Source organism: Pinus tabuliformis, chromosome J, assembly GCF_031772625.1.
Source record: "Pinus tabuliformis cultivar Carrire ecotype Pingquan chromosome J, CPIR1, whole genome shotgun sequence".
Taxonomy (NCBI): Eukaryota; Viridiplantae; Streptophyta; class Pinopsida; order Pinales; family Pinaceae; genus Pinus; species Pinus tabuliformis.
Window position 1 is genome coordinate 927884019 of NC_142295.1, and position 27101 is coordinate 927911119.

Here is a 27101-nt window from a genome sequence, read left to right on the forward strand (position 1 = left end):
GCACACTAAATTTCGACATTGATTTCATAGTGCAATGTCCTTGTCAATTTTGCAATCATTGTCATCATGGAAAACGCAATGTTCAGGAGCTACACAATGTCTGACATTAAAGAATTCCCAATCACTGTTACTAGGGATTGTGTAGGCATTATTTGTAGAGACTGCACAAGCACTACTCTCAAAGACTGTGTAATTCCTATCTTTAAGGGTAAACATTGACTATTGAGTTTTTTAGAGGAAGGTGCACTTGAAGATGCATCAAAAGGCTAAGCATGTGTAAGCAAGTGCCTTCAACACTTAGATTCTGAGAAGAAGACTTGATCACTTAGAAAAACATCAACCAATCATGAAGTGGTTGTGAGCATTTAAAAATGATAGATCATAAGATTACAAGGAGGCTCCAAAATTCAAGTGTAGGCAAAATTTTGGAGGGTATTTGTTGGAGTGAAAAAATACCTTTATGAGGGCACTACCAATAATCCCTTATCTAAGTAGTTTTTAATCCGAAAATTTCCTCTTAAGTTTCTCATTATGGAGTTATGAAATTTTATTTTGTCAAGTAGAAACCTCATTTAATACTACTTTCTTTTATAGGCATGGTTATGGTTCCTCTATTCAACTATTGAAGTTTTAAGTTTCTATATGCTCAACGCAGATCACACTACTAATTCTAGTGTTCAACCCTTCTCACTTGATTGTATGTATTTAAAATTTATCCAATGAGTCTCTAGAGTATGTGTGCCTAACTCAATTTGGAGATCATCTATATGTAGGAATAATTTGAATTTTTTATTTATGACTTTAAATTCTTCTTTTTGAATTCTCATTTTATAATTTGAGTATACTCATGGATATATTTCTTGTAGAGAATCTTAGTTGTTGTTAGTAAATTCTTCATTTAAAAAAAAACACATTCAGTGTGATGTACAAAGTTTCCTCTACACCATATCTGGTATGTAAAAATGGTTATAAGGTTCTTGTACCATTAAGTTGCTTAATTTCCAGCTTTTTCTCATATTACCCGCCAATAAGACTTACCCAAGCCCTTTTATCCAATTTATATATTACTTGTATGAGATTATCCACAAGGTTTCTCTCCTATTTTTCAATAGAATATTAGTACTTTTTAAAATTCATAGGTGATTCAAAAATTTATTTTTGTACCTTTATGACAACATACTGAGTCATTTGGATTCCCTTTGTCATTCCTCCACTATCCTTAGTTAAATTCATCATGCATTTTAAAGCAGCTAATTCCACAATGTTTATCTTACCTTACACTTCTAATTTAGTACTCTATGTTATTAAGATTCACTTGCTAAGGAATGAAAATGCTAATAATCTTTATTCCTAACATAATATTCTTAATAAGTATCTATTACGTACAAGTCCTTCACCTTATACAATATTATCATTCACAAAATTTATGTCAGAATTTATTTCGATTTAACAATATTAAGCGAGAATTTATTGGTTTAACATCCCTAGTTAAATTTCTACCAATGTCCCTAAATTTTTTTGATAACAACTCGATGTTATATATATGAATTTTCATTCCATTTCCTATGTAATATTTTATGCATGTTATTTATGAGTTTTCATTTCATGTCTCTCTCTTAGTCACAACTAGCCAGATGATGACATCCTTTCTCTACACAAGTATTGAATTTGACATCTAAGGGGTCATCTAGCTTAGGTAATCATACAAATCTAGCAAGGAGAACTTAAAATAACGGTAATAAATGGACAAAATCCCATAGACAAAAATTAGTCAAAAGTAATTTTCCATCATATCCTTGTCAAACAACAATATATTTCAAAACAGTAGGTCTAAAGCATTTCTAGCTTATACCACTAGATTCTTCAGTTTATACACATGGGCTTATGCTATATTATTTTCATGTTATCATATCTATAATAGTTGTTTCTATCATTTATATCCTTCTTGTTGGAGTTTAGTTTTGATTCAATACCATATGCACTCAATAGGATTTTTACTACGACTGTGTACTACCTTCCCTACATTTCCTACAACAACCTTTACTAGATTGCACTTTGCCCTATTATTACATTCAAAACTAAGAAGGGAGCCACTTATTTTGTTATTATTTACTTTACTTGCCTCAGTTGCAAACTCCGCATGACCTAAGGAGGTTGTCTACTTTCTTATAGCAATTTCATATATGGATGCAACCATATGGTTGTATTATTGTGTTAGCCTTATGTCCATGTGTTTGAGTGCTTTGTACTACAAGTATTTTATTGAGATTGTTGTACTCAACATTAAATAAATCTATATGTACTATATATATTTTTAGACAAAATTAATAAAATTAGACCAAATCCTAAAAGTGTGATTAATCTGAAAGAATTTCTTCTACATTATGGATCACAAAAGTCTTAGATCTAACAAAATCATTTTGTCTTTCTTTCTCATCTAGTATATATTAATATTGTATTCTCTTTAGACCTAAATAAGTGTATGTATCCATACTTATTTTTTCTATTTTCCTCGTATAATTGTTAGATTAAAACAAGAGACTTTGCTCTTTTTGGTCTAGCTATCACATACCTCAATTCAATTCATACCAATTGAAAAAAATAAAAATAAAATACTTTGACTCTACCATTACTAATTCAACGTGTTCCTTCATAATAATACCTTTCTAGTTCCACATATTAAACTTATCGTACAAAACTTCCATTTGTTTCATGGATTTCATTCCACTAGTAAAGTCGTTGCTCTACTCCTTAATGAATGGTTATCCCTTACATATATTTATACTTGTTCACCGATTTGTTTCTTTATTTGTGCATATATAGTAATTTCATATAATTCCCTAGTTACCTATATGTTGGAAGTAATGGAGAAAGCTAAACTTAGATTACTGTTATGATGATGATAGGATTGAGGTTATGATCTTAGACCTCATATCCTAATATCTAGGGAGTGGTTGAAACCATCCCGTTAGTGTGAAAGCCTATATATTTGAGGCTCATCTGACTCAATGTAATTTTGTGTGCATGAGTGTTTGTACACTCTCCAGGTATCTCACATGGAGAACCATTTAGTTAATATATTTACACTTTAACATGGTATCAGATCCTGCATGGATTAGAGGACCAATCGCGTCGATCCACTATAACTCTTCCACACATTTTCATTTTATTGATCGTCACATATAGCTAGTGTACAGTCGCGAAGATCTTTGCAAATCCGTGGTGCTAACTCGTGCCGACTATTTTATGCTACATGTTTTTTTCAAAAGCGTGCGAGCTGTGCCAACTGTGGAAAGTGTGGCAAAGCTAAGCTGTGTGGTAAAGCAATGTTGATTTGAGGTAGTGTAGTTGTTGTGGATCCCTGCATGTAGAGCTGCCTATTCATTGCTTCGTAGACGTGACTATTCGCGGAGGTGTTCAGTGGTGACCCTGTGTGCATGAATTCTGACGGATTCATGTATTTTTTTAGTATTTTGTAGCCTACCTCCCTGATTGAATTCCTCCTTCACTGAGTAGGTCATCATTTGTATAGCATCAGAAACCTTGAATCTTGATCCCATAGCGTTCGATGCTTCACAGAGGTGAATTGAGATACAAAATAGATCCAAAGCATGTTTTTTGGCGCAGCTAAAGCAATCTAGTGACTTCTGTATTCAAGCTTCTGTGATCCATAATGAATTAAACAAAGTCTTTCGGTAGAAATCACATGAGAAAATTTTTTGGCCAACGCATTTCGAACCAACAAGTGTGGTTCATCCTCAAGACCAAATGAAGAGGCAGACCAAGGCAAAGGCTTAAATAAAGAGCAATTTAGAGACATAATTTCAAGTAATGGCTATATTTAAACAATAATGTTTAAATTATAATATTAATTTATTAATATTATTAATAGTGACGTATTTTTTTTCTTTAAGGATCACAAACTCACTTCATTTTTGAGGGGGGTTGTGATAGATCATTGCGTGAGATTCCACGAGATTTGTATCGGATTGTTGGATTGTTGCATGTACAGGGGGCGCTCTCACTGAAATCTCTGTGCCCATCGCAGGACGCCCACAATCACTTGTATTCCTGTTAGGGTCATGGCTGGATTCTCTGGTCCTGTTGCTTGCTGGCCAGAAGAGCAGCGAACATTGTGGGCCACCATTCAAGAGCCTTTGTAATTTTAGGCTGAGGTAGATTGCTTAAAGTCGGGTTTTGTGGTGCATATGGTTTTGACTAGTCAAAGAGCATGATTGTCAACATCTCATGGGCAGACATGATTGGCATTGTTGTTAGTTCCTGGGCGTCGTTGTTTTGTTGTGAGTCACTATAATTTTCTTGTTACAGTTGCAGAAAGTTGGATGCATGTACTGAGAAGGAAGGAGATGTGCATGGAGGCTCATGGAATTTTAATTGTTGGAGAAAATCAAGTTGCAGGTTGTGGAGATGCCAAAACCAATTGGGTAAATTTTCTTATAAGTTATTATATGCCACAATGAAAATGCAAAAGTCCTTGCTAATGTGAACCTATCTTTAGAAATATATGTTATCAGAAATTGCTAATTACATATATCAGAACTTGATATTGAGAACGTTTCCAGCTTGTGAGAGGTAATTTTGTTGCTCGTCGCCAGAGCCGAGGGCACTAAGACCTACGTGGCACAGAAGCCACAATCTACAAGGTTCTACAATTGAAAAGCTACCAAAGGGAGAAGTTTCCCGCTGCATGGTAACGGGGTTGTTGGAGCTCGTTAGAGGACCGTGTTGAGTCTAAAAGGAATCTCGAAGTGAGATAAGCTGGACTTTAAGAACATGTCTATATTTTTAGATATTTTTTATTCTGATGATGATTATTTTCTCATGTGGGCATTTGGAAGCATTAGCATGGGTAGTATGTTTGAGTCAGAAGAAATGTCAAAAAAATAATGTGGTTCTGTTGATGACCACGAGAATCAAGAGGCATAGTCTGTTGTGCAAGATCCTGAGATTGAAGACACACGAGCTGATCTTCAGGAAGGGTGTAAAGAGGAACAAAGTGTTGAAGATCAATGGAACGAGCCACATGAAGTCGATTGCAAAGACGTGGCATAAGAAGACAAAGTTGGAGAGAATTTAAATTGTGATGATCAAAGTTCCATCAAACTAGCTTACAATCCTGTGTTTCATAAAAACACTAAGCACATAGACACTCAATTTCATTTTGTTAGGGAAAAGGTGTAGTCCAAAGAGATTTGTGTTGAATATTGTAATTCTTGTGATAATATGGCTGATATATTTACTAAGCCTCTGGGAAGACTGAAGTTTGAGTTGTTTAGGGACATATTAGGTGTGTTTAAGAACCCTTTCTCCATTAAGGGGGAGTGTTAGAATTAATGGAGAATGGGCTATTGTTGTTACGTAGTTGTGCATTTTACTTTCTATAGTTATTTAGTTCCTATTCTTCAGGATATGATTTGTTGTCCCTAACAAATTGTATCTATTTAATATTAAATATTAATGTGAATCTCGTGTAGCGTTTTTCTTGAGGTAGCTCCTGGTGATCCGCACCTGTGAGCTCCTCTTGTGTTGATTTGTCATTTCATGTGTTCCCTGTGCTACTCTTGACATGGTATCAGAGCTTCAGGGCTGTCGATCCTGTACACTGAGTGGAGGATTTGAAAAGCGTGACTGAGGTGAAGTTGTCACGTGGATTGAATGGCCAATCACGTTGATCCACTATAACTATTCCACGAATTTTCATTTTATCGATCGTCGCAGATAGCTAGTGTACAATCGTGAAGATCTTCGTGAATCCATGTTGCTAACTCGCGCTGTCTGTTTTACGCTGCGTGTTTTTTTTTTAAGCGTGCGAGCTATGGCAACTGCGGAAAGTGTGGCAAAGCTAAGCTGCATTGTAAAGCAATGTCGATTTGAGGTAGTGTAGTTGTTGTGGATCCCTACACGCAGAGGTGCCTGTTCATTGCTTCGTAGAGGTGACTGTTCGCGAAGGTGTTGAGTGGTGAGCCTGCATGCGTGAATGCCGACGGATTCATGTATTTTTTGAGGAGTCTGGAGCCTACCTCCCTAATCGAATTCCTCCTTCATTGAGTAGGTCGTCATCTATATAGTATCAAAAACCTTCAATCTTGATCCCATAGCGTTCGGTACTTTGCAGAGGTGAAGTGAGCTATAAAATAGATCTGGAGCTTGTTTGTTGGCGCAGCTAAAGCGATCTAGTGACGTTTTTTTTCTTTCTTTGAGGATCACAAACTCATAGATGTAGCTTCCGTGACTTCATTTTTGAGGGGGGTGATGATAAATCATTGCATGAGATTCCACGAGATTTGTACTGGATTTCTAGATTGCTACATGTACAGGGGGCACTCTCATTGAAATCTCTGCACCCATCACAGGACGCCCACAATCACTTGTATTCTATGATCTATTTGGGTCGTGGCTGGATTCTCCGGTCATGTTGCTTGTTGGCCAGAAGAGCAGCAAACATTGTGGACCACCACTCAAGAGCCTTTGTAATTTTAGGCTGAGGTAGATTGCTTAAAGTCAGGTTTTACGGTGTGGATGGTTTTGACTAGTCAAAGGGCATGATTTTCAACATCTCATGGGTGGACGTGATTAGCATTGTTGCTGGTTCCTCATCGTTGTTGTTTTGTTGTGAGTCACTGTAATTTTCTTGTTACAGTTGCAGAAAGTTGGATGCATGCGCCAAGAAGGAAGGAGATGTGCATGGAGGCTCATGGAATTTTAATTGTTTGAGAAACTCAAGTTGCAGGTTGTGGAGATGCCAAAACCAATTGAGTAAATTTTCTTGTAAGTTATTATATGCCATAATGAAAATGCGAAAGTCCTTGCTAATTTGAACCTATCTTCATAAATATATGTTATCAGAAATTGCTAATTACATATATCAGAATTAAATATTGAGAATGTTTCCAACTTGTGAGAGGTCATTTTGTTGCTCGTCACCAGAGCCGAGGGCACTGAGACCTTCATGGCATAGAAGCCACAGTCTACAAGATTCTATAGTTGAGGAGCTACCAAAGGGAGAAGTTTCTCATCTGCGTGGTAACGGGGTTGTTGGATCTTGTTAGAGGACCGTGTGGAGTCGAAAAGGTATCTCGAAGCTAGATAAGCTAGACTTTAACAACATGTCTATATTTTTAGATATTTTTGATTCTGATGATGATGATTTTCTCATGTGGGCATTTGGAAGCATTAGCATGGGTAGTATGTTCGAGTCAGAAGAAATTTCAGAAAAACAATGTGGTTCTGTTGATGACCACGAGAATCAAGAGGCACAGTCTGTTGTGCAAGATCCTGAGATTGAAGACACATGAGATGATCTTTAGGAAGGGTGTAAAGAGGAACAAAGTGTTGAAGATCAATGGGATGAGCCACATGAAGCTAATTACAAAGACGTGGTAGAAGAAGACAAAGTTGGAGAGAATTTAAATTGTGATGATCTCATTAATATTTCTGTGTGTGCAAATGTTACATCGATGAATGATGAAGACATCATAGCTGAATTTCAGATGGTCGACATCGAAAATAGTGAGAGGGGAAATTCTCCTATCTAGCCTGCCATAATCTTGAGAAGGGCGAGAATAAGAATTCAAGTTGTCCATCACTAGGGAAGAAATGAGGTGAAGATACATCACCATCTCATGGCGAGGAAAGTGAAGATGAAGCCTCGACTCAAGATGAACAAGAATGGACTCTCAAGCAAGAAGACTAAAATGAAAACTCTGTTACCAAGTTTTTCATGTTTTAATTGTAAGCCTAGCTGGGACTAGACTAGTCGGCGTATGTTATTGTTCAGTACCCTTTCTCCATTAAGGGGGAATTTTGGAAGTAATGGAGAAAGCTAAACTTAGATTATTGTTATGATGATGATAGAATTGAGATTCTAATCTTAGACCTCATATCCTAATATCTAGGGAGTGGTTGAAACCATCCCGTTAGTGTGAAAGCCTATATATTTGAGGCTCGTCTGACTCAATGTAATTGTGTGTGCATGAGTGTCTGTACACTCTCCAGGTATCTCACCTGGAGAGCCATTTAGTTAATATATTTACTTTTTAAAATTATATTTTTGGGTTCAAATTGTATTATTACTTTGGTTTTCGTAAAATATTATATTCCTTATACTCATTTCAACTCTCATAACTCAAGATGGTGGACCATTAACGTAGGTCATAAATCCTTAATTTGAATTCTATATCCATATAATGTACCTCATACATAATTGTAAAGGTCCAATTGTACTCTGCTATGATAATTTTTGTATAGAGCTTCCCTTCTCTTTTGCTCATTTTCAAAGTTTACTTTTATTATATATATATATATATATATATATATATATATATATATATATATATATATATATATATATATAAGTTTTCCTTTTGACTTAACTCCCCACTTTGCAGGTACAAACCCGGTATGGAACTCATCAGTAATTTGTATGAGGGTTTGTTGAATCATTTAATTGTTTGAAGTTATTATTCAAGGTTTATTGTCCTTATGGCTTTAGGGACATGGAAAGCGATATCTCACTGTCATTTTTTTTCTAAGATATTAATTGTAATACCATAATGGTCATTGCCACGTTTCCATTTATCTTTGAAGAAATTCTCATGAATACAATCTTCTCGTAATTTTGAAACAATTATAACCCTTACCATAATGACTCTGCAGATTTTGATCATTCCTTTCACTGTAACGCAGTTCTTAATTTTGCTATGGGTTATTTCTGGAGTTATTTTCATTAGTGACTCAACACAGTATCTAATCATTGTTTCTCTCTGGGTTTTTTTTTTAGGTTGAAGTTAGAGTGATGTACGAGGATATATAGGTATATGTGCTTTGATTCTGTTAGTTATTTGCATTTTTTTTTTCATTTTTATTCTTCTATTTCCTTACAAAAAAAATATTTTGTGTTTATGTATGTATCGTTCGAGGCATATTTTTTACTAGTATTTATTACAGAGTAAATTAAGGTTGTGAGGACTAAAATGGTCTTATTTCTTCTTATAACATGACAACTACTTTCAATTTGTTCTAATCTATCTGTTACTACAATGGATGTCCATTTTGACTATATTTTTAATATAAACCCTAGTTAGGGTTTCACCATTTACTTCTCACCCTGTTAGGGTTAGGGTTTTGTAGACTGGTCATAGGTCATGATAGATAGTGGAGGTTTTGACCTCAGACTTACAATATGTAAATATTAATTAATTTATCATAGTATCTAAATTGATGTATTTATTTTCTTATATATGTATGATATAAAATTGCCAATTATTTTGTTTGACCTTATTTGATAGTTAATTTTGCATATCTGTTACTACATCTGGTGTCATGTATTTCCTAGAAGCTCTCTGGAACTTTTAAACGAGGTTTTAAATTTTTTTTGTGATAAAAATCATGCTTTTATAGCAGAGGGTTTTATTCCTACTCATAAAATGTACATATTTAATTTTTTGTTTATCAAATACTAGTTAATATCACTTAATCTACATAGTAACTTAAACGACGGTATCTGGTGGAAATATTTATGTTTTTTTCTCCATGCAATAATAAATTATTTATCTCCATAATTTTGAAATTCCTCATATATATAGTAGATTTTTATTGTAGATTCAAACTTCTTATGTGATATGCTAAAACAAAAGACATGAATCTACTCCACTCATCAGCGGAAACAAAAATTGATCGATAAAATCACGAAGCAGAAAAGGAAGAATTTCAATCACATATAACACAATATTTTTCTAGGGAAAGCAACTACTCAAAACCCTAATTATCTATATTTCATTAACTAGAATATCTGAGAAGAAAATACAATGCTTGTTCAACCCGAACAATCTCTGCACAAGTACAATCTCACTCACTGCTTCACAAACCAAATCAAGCCAACACTTGGCCAAATCTGTTGCTTGCCAAGCCCCTAATTCCTTGCACAATCCCTAAGAAAATTAGATCATATTTAATTGGGAAAATCCCTCACCACAACTGTGCAATCCATCATAAGCCTTCTCCTACTTTCATGCACCATTTGTACAACTCAAAAAATTATACAACTAATAGTACACTATCCCTGAACTCTAATCTCAACTGGGTCTTCATCTAAAATGACATGCATGAGCTATTTTGAGTGATTTGTCATTTATCTGATTGGTCACTACATGTGAATTAAACCCAATTTAATTCACTTGACCACTCACTAGTTCCTCCAACGGTTAGAACTAGTTTAATTGAATTTAACTCGGTTAAACTGAATTAAATAATTAGAACTCAATAATAACTCAACCTGGGTCCCTAAAATTTAGGGATCACTCTACATGACTCTAGATAGGCTTCCAACTTGAATTTCTTTAGCCAACTAAGTCAACTTAACTTAGTTAACTACTACAAGTTGCTATGAGAATATAAATACAATTTAATTCCCAATTTAATTCAAGGACAAATTAAATTAGTATTTTCTTGTTGTGATTTATAACACTCCCTCTCAACAATAAAGGGATTATCTAATGCCTCTGTCCTACCTCTATGAAACTCAAATTTTCATCTTGAAAATGACTTTGTCAAACTATCTACATCCTACTCCTCCTTAGGAATGTACTCCGGCAACATGATTCTCCTCTACACACAATCTCAAAGATGGTGATACAAGATGTCAATATGCTTAGACCAATCATGAAAAATTGGATTCTCAGAGAGTTTGATACAACTCTGATTGTCACAGTAAATCAATGTTGGATCGTTTTGTTGGCTAAACAAACCAATAAGAATCTTCCTCATCTAGATAGCCTCACAAGCTGCTTGACTAGTAGCCATGTACTCTACTTCTGCTGAACTGAGTGCAACTGATCTCTGCTTCCTACTATACCAATAAACTGTTGTTAACAAATACTAAAGATTCCACCTGTTGTTCTCTTCCTATCGTATGGACTCCCTGCCCAATCTACATCTGTGAAGCCGTGAAGCTTCACTCCCTCTGTCTGTTTTTACCAAATACCAAACTTAGTGGTGCCCCTGAGGTATCTCAACACATGTTTGGTTTCCTTCCAATACAGTTTGGTTGGTTTAAACATAGCTTGACTGAGTTGGTTAATTGCATAACAAATGTATGGTTGTTTGTTCACCAAATACATAAGTGAACCCACAAGTTGCCTATAAATAGTAGCATCCACTACTTCTCCTGACATAGCATCATCCTTCCTCTAGTTACCAACTAGAGGAGTCTCCATGGGTTTACTGCTCTTCATGTGGATCTTATTCAGTATCTCGTTGGTATACTTACCCTGAGAGACAATAGTTCCTCATCTCCTTGTCATACTTCCATACCAAGAAAGTAATGCATGAGCCCCAAGTCCTTCATCTCAAACTATCTTGCAAGATCCTCTTTGCAAGACCTGATCAAATTCTCATCACCTGTCAGAATCAAATCGTCAAGATATAAAACAATAATTAATAATTTACCTTCAACCACAATATGGTAAAGGTTTGCATCTACTTCACTTTTGGTGAAGCCCAACCTAGTGAAATAGTTGTCAATCCTAGTGTACCAAGCACGAGGTGCTTGTTTGAGTCCATACAACGCTCACTTGAGTCTGGACACATGAAACTCTTTGTTGAAGATCTCAAATCCTTCAGGTTGCTCAATATACACCTTTTCCTCAATCATTTCATTGAGGAATGTTGTATTTACATCCATCTGATGTATATTCCATCCCATCTGTGATGATAGTTCCAGAATATATCTGATTTATTAGTACCTTGTTACAGAGAAAAAGTCTCATCGTACTCAATTCCCTCCACCTGAGAGAACCCTCTAGCCACAAATATGGCCTTGTGTTTCTCGACACTCCCATCTGCTACTTGTTTTACCTTGTAAATCCATCCAGAACTCACCATTGACTTATCTTTTTGTCTTGGGACCAGCTCCCAAACATTGTTTATGATAATGGAGTCATACTCCTCAACCATGGCATCAACCCACACTGATTGTTGCACCGCTTCCTCGAATTAGGATGGCTCAATCTCTACACACTCACTCATCAGAGCCATGTAGTCAATGTACCTCTCTAGTGACCTCCTTTGTTTATGATGTGATGTGGGTGGTCCCACATTCTCTCTAGCATCATGCAATAACCTGTCAGCCTCTCTAGTGCGCTTTCTCCCATCTATGTAAGTCTCTGCATGAGTGGGTGTTTCCACTCTCTTCTCCTCTACATGTGGCTACTCCACATATCTTAAGGTTCCTCCTTTGGAGCTAAAATCTCCTCAACTTCATGTATTTGAGGCTCCCTCTCAAGGTAACATCTCATGGCCTTCTCTTCATTGAACTTCGCATCTTTGCCAACCACTTTCATACTATTGGTTGGAAGGTACACCTGATAGTTGTGAGGTGTATTGGTGTACCCCACAAATATTCCCAACTCAGTTGTTGGCTCTAGCTTTCTCCATGCATCTTTGGAAACATGGAAGTAGAATGATCAACCAAATATCCTGAAGTGTGCCATATCTGGTTTCTTCCCTGAAAAGCCTCTTCTGGTGTACTCATCCCAAGAATTCGATGAGGGCTTCTATTTTTCAAATAAAAAATTGTGTTGCATGCTTTAGCCCACAAGTGTAATGGTACGCCTTGATCATGTAACATCGCCTGTGCCACTCCCACAATACTTTTGTTCTTGCTTTCAGCCACCCCATTCTGTTGTGGGTTATGAGGTGATATCAACTCTTGTCAAATTCCTTCTGATGCACATAATTTATTGAACTCATTCAACACATATTCTCTATTGTTATCGCTTCTAAGAGCTTTAACTTTCCTTCCAGTATCTTTCTCGGCAATTTCTTTAAACTCACAAAACTTAGTGAACATCTGATCTTTCTTTTGCATGAATAAAATCCAACACTTGCCAGAAAAATCATCAACAAATATTACGTAATACTTGTGCTTGGCCATGGATGCTGTCGAGAATGGTCCACACACATTTGAGTGAACTCAATCAAGGATTTCTTGTGCTCGATTGTCTTTTTCAAGAAAGGAAGCTTTGGTGTACTTTTCCAATGTACACCCTTTGCATGTGTCTCTCTACTCTAGTGTACCCTTGGGAAGTCCTTTAGAAATTTGTTGCATGATCTTCAAATCTTTGTGGTACAAGTGACCAAATCTTCTATGGCCCAACTCATTAATGTCTCAGCTCTGTGCCTTCTTTGCTTTACTTCTCAAAGCAGTGCAACCTTCTACCTCCAATTTCTAGAGGTTCTTCACTGGAACGCTGATCCATTCACCTGTCCTATGGCTATGTGGCGAAGGAAAGCCTTTCCCTTACTAAATATCACATCATAGCCTCTATCCTCTAACATGGCAAAAGAAACCAATTTTTTCTTCAAACCCAAAACATACATGACATCTATCAAAGTGAGGAGAGAACTAGAGTTCCTCTGAAAGGTAACAGTACCGATGTCAGTTGCGCTATACCTCCCAACATCACCCATCTCAATATGCATCTGGAGATCCTTCTCCTCCAAGTTACTGAAGAGATTTTTGTTACCGGTCATATGGAATGAAGCTCAACTATCCAGGTATTACACACTACCCATCACAAATTACACCATACAAGTGATTAGGGTAAAATCTAGTTCAAATTGTGAAGCAAGAGCTTCACCTGTAGCTCCTCCTGAGGGCTTGTTATTAACCTTCTTGTGTGGACACTTTGTGGCATAGTGTCTCATCTCTGACAATGAAAACACTTAATTTTTTACATGTCCTTATTCTTGTCGCCTTGACTAGAATCTGATTTGGAATGGGATGACTTCCCCTTCCATTTCTTCACCTTCCTAGCTAAGACATAGTTCTCCTCATCATCATGCTTTGATGAGGATCTGTCTCTGGTGTTCTGTCGAATCTCTTCCTAGACCAAGTCGAACCATAATCGCTCCCACTTTGGTAACTTCTCCCTCCCATTAAATGATTCTTGGTAGTTGTTCCAGCTCTTGGGAAGTCCTAGAAGTGTTAGGCTCATGAAATTGTCTTCTCCAACAATAACCTCGACACTTCCAAGCTCATCTCGACATTGGGTGAACTTGTTCAAGTACTTCGGAATTGAGTCACCCTTCTCCATCTTGATCTTTCTGAGCTTTTCCTTCAGTTCCAGCTTCCTATCGTCACTTCTATTTTGAAACAGGGCTTTCAATACCTTACACATTGCAAATGGAGTTTCCTTACCATGGATATTCGAGCCAATATGATCTCGAACTCCATCCTTTCGCCTTTTCCACACACTTTCTCCATTCAACTAGATCTTTAGCATCAGATGTTGGAGGCTTTGGGATAGCATGATCTATTAATTCCTTCAGTCCATTGTCTTCCAACAATGCCTCCATCTTTTCCTTCCAAGCTATGTAATTTGAGCTGCCCTCTAGGGCATACTCAAGTGTCAAACTGTAGAATGACATCCTGCTAACTTTGAAGTATGAAACTACAAATTTGATTTCACCTGCACAATAAACTCGTATTATCCTCTTCTATAGTGACTTTAGCTCCGATACCATGTAAATTTTTATTGTAGATTCAAACTTCTTATGTGATATGCTAAAACAAAAGACATGAATATACTCTACTCGTCAATGGAAAGAAAAATTGATCGATAAAATCACGCAACAGAAAAGGAAGAATTTAACAGAATATTTTTTTAGGGGAAAGGAAATACTCAAGACCTTGACTATATTTATTGCATTAACGAGAATATTTGAGAAGAAAATATAATTCTTGTTCAACCCGAACAATCTCTGCACAAGTACAATCTCACTCACTGCTTCATAAACCAACTCAATCCAACACTTAGCCAAATATGTTGCCTGCCAAGCCCCTGCTTCCTTGCGCAATCCCTAAAGGAATTAGCCCATATTTAATTGGGAAAATCCCTCACCACAATTATGAAATCCATCATGGGCCTTCTACTGATTTCATGCACCATTTATACAACTCGAAACATTATACAACTAGTAGTACATTGTCCCTGAACTCTAATCTCAACTAGGTCTTCATCTGAAATAACATGCATGAGTTATTTTGAGTGATTTTCCAGTTATCTGATTGATCATTGCATGTGAATTAAATCCAATTTAATTCACTTGACCACTCACTAGTTCCTCCAACTGTTAGAACTAGTTTAACTGAATTTAACTCAATTAAACTAAATTAAATAATTACAACTCAATAATAACTCAACCTGGGCCCCTAAAATTTAGGGATCACTCTACATGACTCTAGATAGGCTTTAAACTCTATTTAATTGAGCCAACTAAGCCAACTTAACTTAGTTAACTGCTACAAGCTGCTATAAGAATAAAATTACAATTTAATTCCCAATTTAATTCAAGGACAAATTAAATTAGGATTTTCTTGTTGTTATATATATGTGTGTGTGTGTGTGGATTAGATCTTCAAGTTACTTGAGATAATATTTACCTTATTTATGTTGAGGTAATACTCTCGACTTGATTCAACTTAGAATCTTACTCATAATATGTACTAGATTATAAATCAGTTGACTATAATTCTTTAAGAATTCCTTATTATTAGTTCCATAATATGGTCATATACTAATTTAATTATTTAACTCTCAACTTCTCTATTACTTTACAACTCTTCTTTTTCATTGAAATTTAACTAAATAAGGATTCTAATAATGATGAAATAAATAACTTTACAACTCTTCCTTTTTCATTGAAATTTAACTAAATAAGGATTCTAATAATGATGAAATAAATAGACTATAATTCTTTAAGAATTCCTTATTATTACTTCCATAATAGGATCATTATACTAATTAATTATTTAACTCTAAACTTCTCTATTACTTTACAACTCTTCATTTTTCTATTGACATTTAACTAAATAAAGATTCTAATAATGATGAAATAAATAGACTATCCTAGATCTTACTATTTATTCAGTGTTCCAAGACTTACTCTTTTTTTCTTGTACATGCCTTAGGACTTATGCAACCATCTAATAAACATGTATCTTCCGATAAGTGCAAATAATATCATAGATATATATATATATGTATATATATATATATATATATATACTAAATTTAATAATCAATTAATCAATTAGGCTAGACTTACCACATAATGGGAAAAGCATTTTAGCCTTCAATAATACCTTAATTATTATGTTTCCTTACCAAGATAGTTTTTCAATTCTCCTGAAAGGTTCTTCCTCCTTATTAATTTAAGTTAAACATCCACATTGGTTTCTTTGAAAAATTCCCTTTGATAATTAAGAGATTTATTGTATGATTTGTAACATATACATATGTAGATATATTCATATAGTCTCTACCTACAGTCTCCTACACAACTAAAGTTTAAAGACTCTTCACTATATGTTTATATGGGATTACCATTTAAGAATGGAATGGTGGAATTTACTTTAGAGTTTGATGTGTGTGTGCATAATTTCTCCTCAGCATGTATTAACAGAGCAATACTTAATTTTTTTTTTCCAAAGCACAATATAGTGTGATCTTTAACCTTTTTCTTCCAAAGCACAATATAGTGTGATCTTTAACCTGATTTATTATTTATATTCCTATTAGGTTTCTTATTTTATTTATCACTCTCAATCTACTAAAACAAATGCCAAGAATATCCATGGTTCATCATAAAAGAAATTGTACCTTTACATGCATAGCTGATCTAAAATATAGATTATATATGTACATGCATATCTAATCTCAAATGCAGTTCCCTTTTTTGTAAATTTACGATAATAACTAGCACATAATTAAACTATAGTAACTATTATAAAAATCAATACATAATAAACAAAATAACATAACTTTGTTTGTAATTTGTTGCTTTGGGAATATTCAGAAATAGAGCACATTCCATCCAACTATGAATTGTCTTCAATAGTTCACTTTGAACTTAGACCTTCTTGCCTTCAGGAATTTCTGACTTCTTTGGTTTCTAGGTGGCTTCTCTTATAGATTATTCCCAATATATTTTGAGCAGCATCCTACTTTAAGGTCTTCTCGCCTTTTGCCTAAGCCGTTTATTTTAGTTTAAGAAAAATATTCTTTTATTTTTCTTTAAAGCATGTTTTTCTCTCCCGCTGTGCTTTATTCCTATTTTCATCCAACTTAGCATTTCTCTCCATCTAAGTAATTAACTTAACCTTTCTCTCCCATTATGTTAATATATTTAACATCTTTCTCCTAGGGATTTTTATGAAACTTTTAGGGAAGGTCCACCATGTGGACTTTAACCACCTTAAATCATTTCATGAGTTGGAAAGAATTATATAATACTCTAGCGCTCTTACCTGAATATTTCCAAACAACTTATCTATTAAAATTCAATAAAATAAAATATAATTATATCATCACATAGTTTCCATTCTGGCTTCCATAACATTATGTCCAACAAAAATTTAAATTCTAAAAATAGCCATGTCTAAAAAAGCAAGACATAGGTGTTAGGTCCCTATACTACTAGTGTAACCCCTTATTGTTATTAGTGCAACCCCCTTATTATATTTTTGTGCCTGTTTAGTCCCCATATTGTTATTATTGTGTCCCATAGAAGCCCACTATTGTTATTATTGTGCCCTTACATTATTATTGTTATGTCAGCTCTGATTATATTATGACCCCTTAGACTCCTATATATAGAAAGAAGGTCTTTTCATTTGTATCATCCAAGAATTGTTCATTTGTGTAATGTAAAGGAGGTTGCCCCCTCGAAGAGGCTGAATTCTAAGGTGTTGATCTATCTTTTCTATCTTTTTGTGAGCTGGTTTCCTAACATTTGGTATCAAAGCTTTGGATTCTAGGGTTTCGCTGCTCCAAACAGGTCATCATGGAATTTTCACTATAACTTTTTTTCTGCGATGTTTCAGAAGCTAACAAAAAAAATCATTTGAGAAGAAGTCTTATTGAACCTTAGGTCCGAATGTCAAATCTTGTATTGCTATATTTTCGGAGATATGATCTGTGGAATTTAGGGTTTTTGCAAGCTCCAAAGTTTCATCTAAAACAGGTCATCGTGGAAGTTTTTCTATAACTTGTTCAATACGAAGTTTCAGAAGCTAAAAAAAAATCATTTGAGAAGAAAGCAGTTTGAACCTCAGATCCAAATTTCAGATCCTTTCTCGCTATGTTTTCGGATATATGATCTGAGGAAGTTAGGATTTTTGCAGACTCCCGAATTACATCCTAAACAGGTGACCTTGGGGAAATCGTCATAACGTTCTCTTCGAGCATCAGATTGGAATTTAGTAAGAAGTTACAGAAATAGGACAGATTGTATTTTGTTTGGGTATAATTTTCAAAACCTAAAATTGAAACAGTGACACGTGGCATGTTGTAAAAGTTCACTCTACTAAAATAGTCTATAATTAGGTCATCGTGGGAGATTGGTAATAGATCTTTCTTCAGGAATCCAATTACACCCAGACTTGTGGAGTTAGAAAGATGGCTTAGTGGGCTATTCCAAACCAAAATTTCAAAACTTAAAGATCCGAAAGTACATAGTTAAAGTCATTTCAAGATCGATCTCCTAAAATCAAGAAAAAGCGAGATGAGGAAGTTTGACGGAAAGGATCCAGTAAATTGGATACTACAGATGGAAAATTATTTTGATCTACATGGTGTACCACTGTTACAAAAGGTACGTATTGCATCTAATTATTTAGAACCGAATCAATTTTATGGTATAAAGGGCTTTATTCTTGTAAACCACTTGTCATGTGGTCAATTTTCACAGAGGAAATGATAGCACGTTATGAGGATACAAAGAGAAACACCTTCTTTAGCCAATTGATAAATCTCAAACAAAAGGGTTCAATGGTAGAAAACATTGAGGACTTCCAAAAATTGAATATAAGGGTAAATGATATTCCAAACAAGAAAATGGTTAATGTTTTCATAGGGACTTTAAAGGATAACATTCAACATGAGGTTCGTCTTTGGGAACCTGATTCATTAGAGAAGGCATTCAGGTTGGCAAGAAAAATTGAAAGCGAAATTATGGAAACAAGGAATCCCACCACTCATGACTATAATTATGGAAGTGTTTTTCTCCTAGCCTTCCACAACCTACAAGGTTTACACCACAAAAATTGGAAGAAAAAAGAGAAAAAGGGCTTTGTTTCAATTGTGATAGAAAATACACTAAAGGTCATAAGTGTGTTGAGAAGAAATTATTTTACATATACTATGAAGAGGAGGAAGAAAAGGATCAAGAAACATCAAAAGAAGAGGATATACACCAGGAACCCACCCCAGAGAAAGAAGAAATGAATCCATTGGAAATAATTACCACTCCTCAAACTCTTAAGATAGAAGGACATATCAAGAAGAAAAAGGTTCAAGAAGTGAAAGATCACATCAAGAAAGAAGAAATGAATCTGACCATATCTTGTAATGCATTGGCCAGAATTACCACTCCTCAAACTATCAATATAGAAGGACATATTAAGAAGAAAAATGTTCAAGAATTGAAAGATCACATCGAGCAACAAGAAATGAATCTAACCTTATCTTGTAATACATTGGAATAAATTACCACTCCTCAAACTATCAAGATAGAAGGATATATCAAGAAGAAAAAGGTAATAGTGTTGATTGATTCAGGTAGTACCCATAATTTTATTCATTGTAAGATATCCAAGGAATTGAATTGCTTCCTATATCTAGCACCAAAGGGTCAAGTGAAGGTTGCAAATGGAGGAACCATAAATTTCTCTGGAAGGTGCCATAATATCAAGCTATCCATGGGAGAATATGTATTGAATATCCCAATGCTTTCTATTCCAATGTGTGGTGTTGATGTTTTACTAGGAGTCCAATGGCTACAATCTTTGGGTACGATAGCTTTTAATTTTCAAGAACTTTTCTTGAAATTTTTTGGGAAGGAAAGGAAGTTGAATTGAGGGGTATCAAAGGGAAACCTGGAAAGATAATCAACTCTAACATCATGACAAAGCTTCTAAATAAAGAACAACGAGGCGTAATTTCACAATTATGTTCACTAGAGGATCCCACATTGAAATCATGTATTTCTCCAAATCTCCAAAACATTTTGGACAACCATTACAAGGTATTTGAGATTCCCAAAGGCCTCCCACCTACTTGAGATCATCATCATGCTATTCATTTGATTCCAGGAAGTTTTCCTCCAAACATCAGGCCTTACAGATATCCATATGCCCAAAGGAGTGGGAACTCATTCAAAAGTTGCAGAAGATCCCAGTTCAAACCGTATTGCAAGAACCAGACAAGGAAGGAAAATTCATATTGGAACCTGAAGCACTCATAGAACTGAGAAATCGAAAACTACGAAATAGATTAGTTTCATAGTATCTCATCAAATGGAAGAACTTACCCATTGAATATTCCACATGGGAGGACAAGAATTTATACAAAAGCATCAAAAACTACTCAAGCATTGAGGACAACACTTTTTGAAGGAGAGGGGCATGTTAAATCCCTATACTACTAATGTAACACCTTATTGTTATTAGTACAACCCACTTATTATATTTTTGTGCCCATGTAGTCCCCGTATTGTTATTATTGTGCCCATAGAAGCCCACTATTGTTATTATTGTGCCCTTACATTATTATTGTTATGTTGACTTTGATTATATTATGACCCCTTAGACTCCTATATATAGAAAGGAGGTTTTTCATTTGTATCATCCAAGAATTGTTCATTTGTGTAATGTAAAGGAGGTTTCCCCCTCGAAGAGGCTAAATTCTAAGGCGTTGATCTATCTTTTCTGTCTTTTTGTGAGCTGGTTTCCTAACAATAGGGGTGTTACAAAACACATGGAATACATTGTGGATGCAACAATTGTTTGGTAACTTCAACCCACACGATCCTTCGATAGTTTTTTGTTGATTTTAAAAGGCCCATAGAAATTTGGAGCCAATTTGTTTTTCCCTTATTATATAACCAATAACTTCTTGTAAGGTTGGGGTCCTACAAACACCCAATCGTGTTCTTCAGACCTTCATTCGTATCTATGTTGGTTTGTTTGTTGTTTCCTTCTATTACGAGTTGTAGCTAAATTTTCATTTAATATTTTAGTGATCATTTGTTCTTTGTCAAGTTGATTCTTCACTACTTAGATCTTAGTGTCAATTAGTGTAAATTTCATCCATTTTATTGGTTCATATCCATATCAAGCTTGGAAGAGAATCATTTTGGCAGATATGTGGTAGGTAGAATTATACCATCATTTAGCTAAATGAAACCATTAGACCACTTGTTCTACTTATCTGTTACAAAAAGGAGGAAATTTTCAAAACAATTGTTTACAATTTCTATTTAGCCATATGTTTGAGGATGGTAAGTTGAACTCATATTAATGTTTGTTTGCAAAATTCACTCCAAAAATTTTCTTTAAATTTTGGATGCCTATCACTCACAATGACCTTCAAAAGACCATGCAATTTATATATGTTTTTACATAAGACATCTACAATCCATTCTATTGAATCTTTCTTTTTAATTTCCATAAAGTGTATATATTTAATTAATATGTATACAATGACAAAAAAAACTTATCTTTTACGTCAAACACAAGTAATCCTTTAATGAAGTCCATTGATATATCTTCCCATTTATGCTTAGGAATGTGTAAGGGATGCAATAACCCTAGTGTCATAAATTTTTCATTTTATATGTGTCATATTCAGTAACAAACTTTTGAAGATATTTACTCATCCCCTTCCAATAAAATGATTGTCGAGCATTATAGTAGGCTTTCAAAAAATCCAATATGTCATGTCATTGGGGAGCTATGTGAATATTCAAAGACTGCCTTTTAAACCTTGAAGATGGAATTAGGTAGATCTTGTTCTTGCACCATAAGATGTCATTTTTCCATTCAAATTATGGATTTTTGTCCAAGTTGTTGATTATGGAATAATATTCAATATATTTGGCATACTCAACTTGAATTCCATCTAACCAATCATAAATCACCATTGTTATCAAATATGTTGTTATTTCGTAATCCTTTCATGGCTTAGCTTCAGAAACTACATTTCCCTTCCCTTATGGTGTAATATTTCAATATCAACGGTGGAAAGCTTTTCCATCCATTTTTGTTGTTTGGTGAATATATGGTGGTGAAGATATCAATATGGTTTTATATTCGCCGATGTTGGTTTTGGTTTAAACTTAATTATAGGTTCTATCCTTATTTCCAAAGGTAGTTTCATCATTGAGTCTTGGAATAATTTTTCATATTTATGGATTAATGCTTTAGTATCTGGATGTTGAGAATGAATTATTTCTGGTGCTACTATCTCCAACTAATGGCATTGTGCGATGTACACCAATTCCTCCTTCAAAATTAGTTTCTTCATTTTTTTTGAAGATGAAGTTTGATTTGGTAGTGATTGGAATCCAAACAATTTATATTTTCTTCCTCCTCATTATAATTTAATAAATTGTTTATGGTAATTTTAAGAAAAGGTCCCCCATTGTTTGTAGTCATTGAATTTCCAACATGATGTCTACTCCTCCTAAGGGCACTATGTAGAATCCTTATTTCAATTTGTAATATTCTAATTGTAGCTTGAATTTGTAACATCTCCTGACTCCATCAATTATTTTTCTGTCTTCTACCATCATTATTATGTCTATAGTGGGGAAACAAATAGGTTTAGTCTTTTGCGATATTTATAGCTTTGAAGTTATGAGTGCGTCTTGTGTCTTTATGAACAACTACATTTTTTTCTTTATATGCCCATTTAGTTTCAATGTTTTCAGTTGCATTGTTCCTTTTATTACAGCAAGATTCATCTTGGTAATGGCTTTCTTAGTTATCGTATTTGGGATATTGTCTTCCTTACATTTTGTAGTGGTCGCTACAACAACACCAAAATTTTTTAGCTTGTAAAGATAAATTTTAGGTTCCCCTTTGATTTTCAAGGTTTTAAAGGATATCCCTGTCGATTGTAATAGTCAAAACCCTTTAATAACCTCATTATCATCAAGGCTATAAGTGCTTGTATTTCCATGAGGCACATTTCCTATGCTTTGTTTTCTTGCTTCATCTCATCATTAAGGTTTATGGCATTTACATTCATAAATTTTGCAAAGGCTTTTTCAACGTTGTTGATGAGCCCCAAATTTGGTAACATTTTAGGCTCATTTGGCCTACTTACCCTTGCTCAACCCTTCATTTTTTATCACTTATGCATCATTTCTTAGTATATTCATGTTATTTGTAGGAAGGAGGGCAGTCACTATTCCTATGTGGCTAATACATGTTTATTTCAGGTTTTTTGACATTAAATGGAGCAAAACCACGTAGATGGAGGCAAGGAGACAGCCAAGGTGGCATTGCAGTTTTGTAGGAAGGTTTTCCACAGCCTTGAATGACCTTCCTCGTGATCTCCACCCCAACTCCGAGCTCCAACAGCTATCACCACCGAGCTAGAAGGCAGCCAACAGATTCTAAGGGAACAGCAGTTTACTTTTAGTTGGATAAGCCAAGCCCCACTAATTTAGGAGGCCAGCTTGGCCCTCATAATGTATAAATATTGAGGTTGTAGCCTTCGATGGGAGCTTTTGAAACTTTGTTGTTTATCCTAGACTACGAGCTGATAGCTCTGTTTTGCTTTTTGTAAGCCATTTTTGGCATGTTATCAGAATTTTGACTATTATCTCTTAATGAATAAGCAGGCAGATTTGAGGCAGCTCTGAGTTCTTAAAGGAGCTTAAGCTCTCAGGGTTGGGCCCAACCTGAGAGCCTAAGGCTTCCTTCCTTTGTACTGTTACTTGTCTTTCCTTTCAGCATTTCATTTCTTTGCCTTTACATGCACTTGGAAACACAGTTTGCTGATTCGAATTTCTTGATGTGATTAAGTAGGTTAGTTTTATGGATAAAGTGCTTTCAGTAGTTTAGATTAGAGTAAGGGGATTAGAATTCATCAGAGTTCCAAGAAAAGGTTGATTGCACACGTACTTCCACCTCTGTTTAGGGATTTGGAGTGCAGACCGTGCCAACCACAAAAAAAAACACAGTTTTACATGTCCATGCAAGCTTTAACGTAATATTCCCATTTGTAGAAGTGTCCATGCATTCAGATCTTGAGCAATAACTCTTTGTTTCAGCACCATGCACGATTTCTCTTTAAACTACATTGATGTTCTTTGGTTTCTAATAAAACAGTTAGAGTAGGTTGATGACATTTCGGTTTTGTGCAAGATACAGGTGATTTGTTTCATTTACACTGCGCAGCAACACTCTATCATTCCCTTATCCTCCTGAGCCACGCCTAAACCATCTACTTACCTCCCAGTTCAATCATTTTCCTCCCAACTCTTCTATCATCCATGTTGTTTTATTTTTTTGGCCTTCCATTGCCTCTAACCTCCTCTAGATCAACCAGCTTTACACACCCCCTATCCATCTCATCTCTCTATCCATAAGCCATCACAAGCTCCCCTCTTACCTCTCTATCCACCCATACAGCTCATTCACCCATCCATCACCCAAAAATCCTATTGCAGAACATCCTGTAGAAGTTAGCAGACTTCTTGTAGAAATCCTGAACTTCCTGTAGAATCCCCTGCAGACATCCTGTAGAAGCTTGCAACCACGGTTGCCAGGCATCTGAACTTTGTGAACTCATGTGGAATGATGTGAGGGATCCCTTAGACCCTCTCAGAGTCCTCCTGACCCTTTCCAAGCCTTCCTCCCCTTTATCTACCCCTGCACAGTCAAGACCCAGTAAGAAGCACAGTCATAATAACTCCAACAACTTGAGCAAAAATACAAAAACATGTTCTCTTTAGATGGAAGTAGTTTAAACACATGCATCTCATCCCAGTAGAAGTAATGGCATCACTTTTAGAAGTTGCATTCCCACCATTGCATCCTAAGGATTAAGCTGGTAGAATTAAGGGTTTACTAGGGTTTCCATGTTTTGTTGGTTTTCAGTTCATTCTTGCAAAGTAGGTTAATTCCCTTTGAGATAGCTTTCGTTCATCACTTAAAGAGCTTCTTCTGAGAACATATAGAAGTTGGCTTGAGCCCTAGCAGACTTGTGCCAGCTGACCAAGTGACAGCTGCGACAAGAGCTAGTACTTGTGCATACAGCACTGTCGCTTCCAAGTTTGTACGAACTACCGGGTTGATAAAATTAGAGAAGGAAGCTCCAGGAGTTGTAGCATTATTGCTACAATACTGGAGCCCACCATCTTTTTGGCGCCGTTGCCGGGGAAGCGTCAGAGTATTAGTAATTGTTGCTTTTCTTCTATTTTCCTACTCTCGCCTTCTGCCAAGTAGTTTATTTCATTTCCATTCGGCAAAAGTAGCATAGACATCTCCTGCTTTCATAGATTAACATTTCAATTCCGCAATTTCAATTTTGCAAGCATAGATTAGCATTTCAATTCTGCAAGCGTAGACTAGCATTTCCATTCCTGCAATTTCATTTGAGCAAAGTAGATTAGTTCTTTCCTGCTTTCATTTCAATTCTGCATTTTCATTTCAGCAAGATAGTTAGTTGTAGATCAATCTGTTCAGTTTTTGCAGGTACAAGAAAAAAAACAACAAAAGCAATCAAAAGTCTTTCCATTTCATGCCTCGTAGGAATCGAGATAAAACAGGCAAATTCTTACCCAACACCCCCACCACATCACTGAGTCACCCTTCTCTCTTCTTTGGTGACAGTGATCCAGAAGAACCTATAGGTGAACCTCTTGAGATATACGAAGATCCTATAGCAGAAGAAGAATTAGAGACCATTCCGTCTAAAGCTATGGCTAACAATAGAAGAGAAGATGAGAGAATAGAAGGTGCCTTCCCCATCTGAGAGACCAATGGAGACATGAAAATGAAGAACATTAGCCCCTCCGCTTTACCTCACTTCCATGGACTGACTACTAAAGATCCTGATACCTTCCTATTTGAGTTTGTTGTCCTTTGTCGAACCTATGACTATACTGAAGATGAGCTGAAGCTGAAACTCTTCCCCTCAACTCTTAAGGATGCAGCATTACGCTGGTTCATGGGCTTACCTGGGAACAGTATCACCACTTGGGCTCAGATGTAGCAGGCTTTCAACACTAAATACCGGGACTACTGTAGGTCCAAGGAAACCAAGGGGGAAATCTTTCGGATGACCATGGGAAATGATGAGTCCTTAGAGGATTATGAGGAAAGGTTCCAACTTAGCTATAAACGGGCCAGGTGCACACTTGACCTTGAATCCCTCAAGTTGGTCCTGCTCCGAGGAGTCCCTGAAGACCTCTTAGATACCCTTCACATGTTAGCTGGAGGAGATATTTACCAGCTGCCTTATGAGGACATCAAGACTGTGTTCAGAAACCACTCTAGGGCAGCCCGGAAACGAGGTAGAGGAAACCTCCTCTCAGTTGGTATTCCTTTCTCCAAACATGAGTTTGCAAATCAATTAGAGGATCTCAAAAGTGAGGTGAGACAGACCATTGCCATGCAACTGGATACATTCAGGATCCAGCAGAAGAAGGAAGAAGCTGAGAGGGCCTTGGCTATCTTCTGCCCTAGGTGTACAAGGAGACACCCTAAGAACGAATGCCCATTACATTCGGTCGAAGTATGTTTCGTTTGTGAGGAGGACCATCCCACAAATCAATGTCCAACCTTACCTGGGCTTAAAGCCATGTATCAAGGGACAGAAGCCCCCACCGAACCTCTCTATTTCCTCAACCAGAGGAGGCCACAAGGACCTAGACCTTACCAGTAGGGGATGCAAGGGGCACCCCAAGCTTATTACAGCCCCAACCAATCTACTCCTATGCCTTCCTGGGGTCCCCCTGCTCATCCTTCCTGGTCTGTGCCTCCTCCATGGTCTTACCCACCTCAGTACCATACTCAACCCACTACTCATTCATATCACTCACATGCCCAGCCACAGCCTCAGTGGAATGCACCTCAGTTGGGGTGGAGGCCCCAGTACAACACTCCTCCTGCCATTTTGCCTCCACCACCAGTTCAACCTCAACCATTACCTCCTACTCCTCCAAGGCAACCTCAAATGCCTGCTCAACCGAACCCGAACCCCAACAACAGACAGGCCCAGTAGGTA